The following is an 8,459-nucleotide window of genomic DNA, read 5'->3' as shown; positions in this document are numbered from 1 at the left end:
TTATTTCCCTATATTTTTGTTATGTTATGTTATGTTACGTTATGTTATGTGATATTATAATGGGTAGGTGTATTAACACCAGCTCTGGTTTCAGGATTTTCTTGTGCATGAAGTCCTACTTCATGCACAAGAAAAATAGAAAACAGAATAAGCGAATAAATCCACAAGTTTGTGTTTTTTAACATAGCATTTTAAAAATGGCTACAAGTTAGGAAATCACACATAAACACATGACTGGCATTTTCTGCAAGGTTTACCAGAGAAGGCAAATGAAGATGCCCTCCTGATTACAATAGCTGCTACTGCTGGTAATATTTATTGTAGCAAAGACCATCTATTCTCTTAATGCTCCCAGGAGGTATGAGAAAGAAAGGGAAACTCTTCATCTCAAATGAGTGGACAAATTATGTAAAGTAGCTCATTGGTTAGTCCCGTCTGTTGCCTTTCTCTAAGTTTTATTCTGTGTCTTTGCTCCAGAAGGCTTGCACAGTCAGGGATGCCATGGCAGAGTGCAACCTGGAGCAGGGTTGCCCTAAGCCAGAGCCCAGTGCTGCTTGGTACTAGCTCAGAGCCAGGAGAGGACTCTGCCTTGGATTCCTGAAGCTCCTATTTCTTCTCAAAGCTCTGTAATGTCAAATACTCAGTGGGTGCTGCTCTCTGATATCACACCACTCATTGGATATTACTGCAGTGCCTGATTCAGGGCATGTAAAGTACTTCTAGTGGGAAACTGTGCTGTTAATGATGCATATGTGAATTTATCTTCTAAAAGATATGCAAAATTTATTCCTTCATATATTTGTGCACATGTTAAGCATGACATTTACATTTTGAGTAGTGGGAGAGAGTGAAATGGGTCTGGATTTTTTACTTCCCCCCCTTTTACAGCATTACTGTTATCTTCACAATATGATTATATGAGCAAGCAATCAGATTACTGAGAGCATCCAGTTCACATTTCCTCTGTTGAAAAGTACTGTGAAAATCATTATATCTATAGCAAGAAGGAAAGATAGAAACCAAAAAATGTGTCTAATGTCCTACTTTGATGTTTTGTCTGTCTGATTATTCATAGGAGCAATCTAATGTTCAAAAGAACATATTTCCCAATTCCTTATTTAGCTATTTCTGATGGGGGTCGTCTTTCTATTTTGTGCAATTCAAATATCAGCTCTTAGTCCCCTGCTGAGGGATTTCCCTTCTGGCAGGGAACCTGCTGTGCTTGTGAAATTTTCTCCCCTATTTTTCTCAGAGGTGTGTCCCTGGGGTTCCCCTCTGAAGATGTCTTGTGCACCCATGCATGAACTCCTCAAATAAACCCCCAGGTACCTCAGAGATGTGGATGCTCCTGAGAGCTGGATTCATTGCATGAACTCACTGCTTTCAGCGCCTGTGGTGAGGGCAGGGAAGGTGGGTGTGCGCATACATGGCTATGTCTGTCTGGATGTGGATTTTTCCCTGAGTGACACTAGAACGTTAAATATCTGTCATATTTCCTGGAAATAAACTGTTTTGGATGACACTTTGCTTGGATAATGGAGAGAAACAGAATCCTACCAAGATTGCTTGTTCTGTATCATTTTTCTTTCAGAAAACAATACTTTTCTGAGTTTATTTTTTTCCCTGACACAAACTGTTTTGTTTGTTTGTTTGTTTTATTTGTTTTGTTTGTGTGTTTGTTTGTTTTTTAATGGCACATTAGTTCTACCCCAGCTCTAGTGGCTTCTTTTTTAAAGAGAGAGCAGCAGACAACAGGAGCCAGCAAGGACCCTTCTTACTGTGAATGTAAACAAAAATGTTATATGTTAGGGCTTAGTAGAAGTATAGGAACTGCTGCTGCAAGCCAGCCAGATCAAATAATAATGAGGAACTGGCAAAGCAGATTAATGATAATAATGGAGTTTCACAAAAAAATGTCCAGATCTTGTGTGGTGATATTACAGAAGCTAACAGGAGCTGGAGTTACTGTCACAGTCAATAAAACAAAAGAATATGTAGATGAAGAAAAATACTGTCAACAGAAATGTTTCTTCAGAAAGCCTATAGAAAAATTTTAGATAGTTGGGACAGAGAACTGAGAAGAATGTTATCACAAATGAACAAAATTTTAACTTTTTTTTTTTTTTTAAGTTATGGCAAAATAATCCCACATGATTCTTAACCAAAGTGAAATGAGAAATCAAATACTGTGTTAAAGTTCTGCAGTCAACCAAAGGGATGTATTGACCAAACCCTGGTAAAAGCAATGAGAAATGGAGGAAATGTATTTGCTGTCAAAATACCGGTAGGGAATGCAACTTATAGCTTTTGGTCAGAAAGATAAGTAAACCTACATCCAAGAGACAGAATAAATCTAGAACTGCTGCTGGGACAGGTGTACCCAACTGGATGGTGGAATGAAGTGCTGTGAACTGTAAAGTGACCACATGGAAAAAAGACGTGACATCCTCTGTGTATACTGCAAGACATACTAGCTTTAAAAAGTTAGTGATAATTGTTGATATGTGCTTCATTTAATGTCTAACTCATACGTAGTTGCATTCATTTTTCAGTTATTTACCTATACCAATTGAAACAGATAGAATAAGCAGTACAGATAATAAGCGTTACTGATATGATTTTATTGTGCTGACCTTTTATAGACTTAATATTATGTTGCTCTGGGTTTGGATTCATTAACTTCCTCCACTTGAGTAAAACCAAAGTCCGTTTCTTACATGTGACTTGACTCAAGATGAATTCAAAACAGTATTTCAAATTCCTTGACTTTCACATAGGGTAGGGGAATTTGAATATTTTTCTTAAGCATTTGTTATAATTCTGTTTTATTAGTCTCGTGAATGCATTCCTTTCTAGTTTACATGTGCATTTTTTTCTAGTTTGTTTTAGTTTCATTGTATTGTCCTCAGCTAGATTGGCACCAGAAACCAGAACAACTTTTTTATATTAAACTGACCTGAAAAAATAAGCAAATAATGTTAATCACCCACCTAATCAGGGCTGACTTGTCCTTACACCTGAAGTGTTGCTCTGAAGACAGATGCTTTCCTTGCTGGCTACTTAACTCTGCAGGACAGGAGGTTCAAGATGCCATGTGATGTATGAATACGTCAAGTGAGCTCCTGAGTGGCCCATCAAGTGCAGCTGAAGGTTCCTTCCTTGGCAGAAGCCAGCAACACTGAACAGTGCACATGGAGATTAAGGTGCAGGTACGCATGTCACCGTGTCCTATAGAGTCTCTGGTGGGACCAAGCACTGCCTGCAATACCAGACCTCATCCGCATGTGCACCACGCAAGACCTGTGGAGCTGAGCCTTGTCTTGCCCCATGGGCACAGGGACAGTGGCCAGTCCTTTGGGCATTTCAGAAAAGAGGTCTGGTTCTTGAGAGCAGGTCTGGGGCAGGACACAACTTTCAGGTACTGTTCTAGGGCGATATAAGCAGCATGCTCAGACATGGTGCTCAGAGGCCTCTGACCACATCCTGCACTATCGGCACACTTAGTAGTCTTGAACAGTGATGGGGAGCTGTGCATTAATTCCACTAACACCTTCCTTAAATGTGCCCCATCTCTATGTCCACTATTTAGACCAAATCCCTTTAAACATTCTGTTATCCGAAACTAGTGGCAAGTAATCCTGTTTACAGTTTACATTAAACAGGCATTTCAGAAATCGTCTGTAGCTTTAGGGATCACTGCTTTTGTTTGAGAAAGAAATAATGGTGTTTTTCTCCAGGACATGTTTTGGCCCATCAGTAAACATCACAGCTGCAGCAGTCTGTTTTTGCCATAGCTGCCAACAGCACTGCACAGCTTGTGATAAGTGATGTTCTTGCAGGTCATGTGTTATACTTTGAGCAACTCTTAAAAATGCAGTTCAAAAGATACTAGCAAAGCAAGGAGCAAAGAGTATTTCTTTAGAGCTTACTTTTGTGAAACTATATAGTATTTCTACTCATCTTTGTGTCATTGGATGATTACTATGACAGTAGTGTGGAATTCAGCAAAGAGATGCCAAGGGGAACGGTCTAGGCTGACCCATTCCTATCTGAAAAAACATCAGCATAAAGTGATGGTTTTGGGGGATTTAGTCAACAGCTGATATCCCTTAGCAAACTAAAATACATGCATAAATGGAAGTTTTATTCTTTGGAAAATTTCAGCAAAAGTGCTTTTAAAGTGCAATGGTATCAAGTTGCAACAGGGGTGGTTTAAATTGGACGGTAGGAGTAGTTTCTTCACAGAGAGGGTGGTCAAGAATTGTAATGAGCTCCACAGGAAAGTAGTGGAGGGGTCCCCATCCCTGGAGGTATTTAAGTTGTGTGGATGTGGCATTGAGGAATGGAGTTTAGTGATGGGACTCGGTAGGTCAGGTTAATAGTTGGACTTGATGATCTTGCAGGTCTTTTCAAGCACCAGCACTGACTGTTGCAGGGGAACCCCTAGCCACAGCACCCCAGATCTGGGCATTGCCCATGCTGTGCAAAATCAGCTCTGACTCTGGTGATTTTATTGCAAATAGAAATGGTGGTTTTTTCTATCACTGATTTCTAGCAACATTAAATTAAGTCTTAGTAGCTCTCTTTCTGTACAATCTTCCTTCTGCCTGGCTAACAGCTGTTTTCCTGTTTCTGCTGTTTACTGTTTTCCCTGTCCTTCTGCATTTTTCATATCTTGCTGTTTTACTTAAATTTTTTTCAGTGGATTCAATTAAAAACACATTACAGTAATAAATCGGGAGAAGGTACTAGGACGACGTTTTAAAGATGAGCTAGCTCTGCAGGCATCACTAGACCTCACCAGCCAGAAGGTCTGCAAACCTATTAGCTTCCTGTACCAGGGAAGATTCTTTCACAGATGTTGAAGCAACATAAACAGTAACTAATCTGAAAGCTAAAATGGAAGAATATTTATGGTCTGGAAGCTACAAAAGTCCACAGAGATCCTAGAAAAGCATGGATTTATTTTTAGTGCTAAAAGCTATTTGGGCTTCAGGTTGTTTGTTACCAACTTGCAATTCTGAATTTTTTGATTAGTGCTTGAAGCCTTATTACTTAGTTTGCAACATTAATGCCTACAGGAACAATGACTGTACTTTGGAAGACTCATGTTTATAGAGCTTTTAAAATATATAATCTGCTTCAGAGAAAATTAAAGTATTGCTCCATTCCTTATCTATGAATTGCCAAAAATGTAATTGAATATATTTCAATAGCAGGAGCAGCAGAAGAAGCAGGTATTATTAATTTCAGAGCCAGATATTATGATTTTTTGTTCTCAGGTACTCATGTATTTTCCAGATAGATGTGGCACCAGGCTTCCCTGTGATGCTATCAGTTTGAATGACTCACTTATGACTGTTTTAAGAGACTTAAAAACATCTTTTCATCTCTATTCCTTTCAGATGTGCAACAAGGGTGGAACTTACACAGGCAGAACACCACTTTTGAGGGAAGAGATAACATTTTATATTGATATGTTGATGAAAATGGCTGGAAACAGAGTGAAAGTTGGGCAGTGGCACTAAGAAATAATGAAGAAGTCAATAAAGACTGGCTTCCCAGAAGGATCATTAATACAGCTGGAAAAATAAAGTTACTCATTTGGGTAAGAAGCTTGTCATCATGGATTTCATAGATGTAAATATCTTGACATCTCTCAGCTCCTGAAAACAAATTGAAAACTGTCTTGACTAGACCTAATCCTCTGGAGCAGCCTCGTGCTGGTGCCATGGACAAAATCTTCTGAGTTTTAAACAGAACTCATTTGACTTGTGGTAATACTTGCAAGGCTTCTGTATGTGAGGGCACTGAACCAAATGCTTCCAGGTTTGTGTTCCTACACCCTTCGTTCTGGGTTTGGGGACAGGATTGCTTTCTGACGAACTTTGTTTGAGCATTCACTTGGTAGGTGAGGTGTCTGAGTCCTGTGCTACTCATGTCCTCTGGGCTGGATGGCCAGGGCACCCTCCACGGGGAGACCAGCCGCTCCACTGCCACTGCTCCTTCTCATGCTCCACCTGCCTAGTCTGTTCAGGAATTAAAAAATATACACAGCAACTGTCTCATCATATAACACAGTCGAGTTGCAGAAATAAATTTTGCGCTTGTGGTGAGATCCACAGAAATCTGTGACTGTGGGTGCTGTGAATAGATGTATGCTGATTTGTGGCAGCAAAAGACCTTTCCAATATGGCAATTTAATTCTTCATGTAATTTTGCAAATCCTTAATAACAACACTATGACAAAAACATGGACCAAGAGAATGCTTTCAGATACAGCAGGCATCAATAAAATAAAGCTAGCAATTTCTTGTGCTAGATGGCCAGATGTGTATTTTTGTATTCATTTATCACGGGGTATCCAGAGAATATCTGTCTTTACTCATTATTTTGACCAGCTCAGGTTCAGAAAAAGTTATTTTTTTGTGAATTTCTAATTAGATCGGATTGAAATTATTTTATTTAACTAAACAACAGTGCTTCTGTGAGGAATGATCATTCCATGTTAAATAGTATGAAGGAATGAAGAAGGCATGTATTATAACTGGCCAAAGCAGAGCCATCTCCATGTGTGGTTAGAGCAAACTTCATCCCAAACTGGCCTTCACAGTAATGCATAACATTAATGCCTCTGCTCTGAGAGATCCCTGCAAGTCTTGAGACGGAAATGCCCTGCAAATAACACCTGTCCATTCAGTGTTTATATTCATTGATGCGAAGAGAACAGTGTCCCCCATATGTGCATCAGCTTTGCATTTAAAGAAAGTTAAGGTTAATAATTACTTTTCTTTTCCTCTCACTTACCTATAGCTGTTCAGTAAGAAAGACTGAACTTTTAATAAAAAGTTATTGTTTGAAACTGGAAATTTCATGTTACCTGGGTGCATGTCATTTATTTTCTGTGTGCTAGGCATAGATAGGCCATGGTTGCTCTGTCACATATTCACCTGACCAAGACTTGTCAGCGTGGTGCTTTCTGAGTTGCCAGACATTGTGCTTTCTGAGTGAAACACAACAGGGAGTACGTCCTGCGGGAAATGAGAAGTATTTACTGAATCAGGGCAAGACATCCCTTTTGCTACAATGGTTAGGACTTAACCATGCTAATATTACGGATAGCACTAGGGAAGGAAGCTACAGAATTGTGAGAATTAAAGTTGTGTTTTTTCAGTGGAACATTCCACTAACCTTGCATGTTTGAAAGTGATTGCGTAGGCATAACTGGGGGCTATGTCAAGCAGATAAGTGACAGTGGAAGGTCTCACTGTCCCAAAAGAAGGAGGATGGCTAAGAAAAACAAGACAAGCAGTTGTGGAATCAGCAAAAACAAAAACAAAAACAAATCATGGGCCCCTCGAGTCATGAGAAAAGAAGAAAAAAAGGGAGAAAAGGAGAAATTAAAGGTTGGTCAAACAAAATTGTACATATATGGTATAGTAACAACTGTCAAGTAGGTTGTGAACCTGTAGTATTTAGCCAATGAGAAAATAGGAGGAATCAAGTGTAGGGTAATAGGGTGTATAAGGTTTATGATGTACTTCTGCTGTGTGCTTCTGCTTGCAGGTGCCCGCCATTGCAATCGCAAATAAAAATGGTACTTCACTGATATCCTTGCCTGGGCCTGTGTTATTGGCTGCAGATTGTTTCTCACAATAATGCACTTGACTAAATGTCTTGACTTGCAGTTGCAAAATGCTAATAAGGTGCACTGGGCTTTGCTTCAATCACAGGCTTATTCAAGTGAGACCTTATGTTATAATTAAATGTAGGATGCACTTTTCCCATGTAAATATGATAATTGGTTCATAAATGTATAATGCTGTTAATTAGCGTGTGGTCTCTTGTAATATAGGAATGTGTGTTCTGTCTCCTGAAGATAGAATTATATTTCACAAAAGTCAGAGTTCTTGCAGTATTTGGAAAGAAAGAGCATCATTCACTAAGATCAGGTTCTTCAGAAACTTTGACAGCAAAACAAGGAAGAAAAGAACAGTCTTTGCATGACCACATCTTTGTTGTTGAAAGGCTAATGATCATCTAGTAATAAAACCAAAAAAAAAAATCTTTTCAAAATAATCTTTCTATTCTTCACATTTCATAGAATCATAGAACCATTAAGGTTGGAAAAGACCTCCAAGATCAGCTGGTCCAACCATCCCCCTACCACTGATGTCACCCACTAAAGCATGTCCCTAAGCACCATGTCCAACCTTTCCTTGAACACCCCCAGGGACGGTAACTCCCTGGGCAACCCATCCCAATGCCTGACTACTCTTTCTAAGAAGAAATGTCTCCTCATTTCCAACCTGAACCTCCCCAGGCACAACTTGAGGCCATTCCCTCTAGTCCTATCACTAGTTATATGTGAGAAGAGGCCGACCCCCAGCTCCCCACACCTTCCTTTCAGGTAGTTGTAGAGAGTGATAAGGTCTCCCCTGAGCCTCCTCTTCTCCAGA

At 39.6% G+C, this 8,459-nt stretch overlaps 1 long non-coding RNA gene across 1 annotated transcript; it reads left to right on the top strand.

The window, feature by feature from the left end:
• The first annotated feature begins 1,278 nt into the window (after positions 1 to 1,278).
• Positions 1,279 to 8,459, top strand: LOC310901112. The gene is made up of 3 exons (XR_014585611.1): positions 1,279 to 1,410; positions 2,999 to 3,209; positions 5,406 to 8,459. It is a non-coding gene; the product is annotated as an uncharacterized lncRNA (long non-coding RNA).

The sequence above is a fragment of the Anser anser genome, assembly GCF_964211835.1.
Source record: "Anser anser genome assembly, chromosome: 5".
Lineage (NCBI taxonomy): Eukaryota > Metazoa > Chordata > Aves > Anseriformes > Anatidae > Anser > Anser anser.
This window is presented reverse-complemented; position numbering and strand designations above follow the sequence as displayed.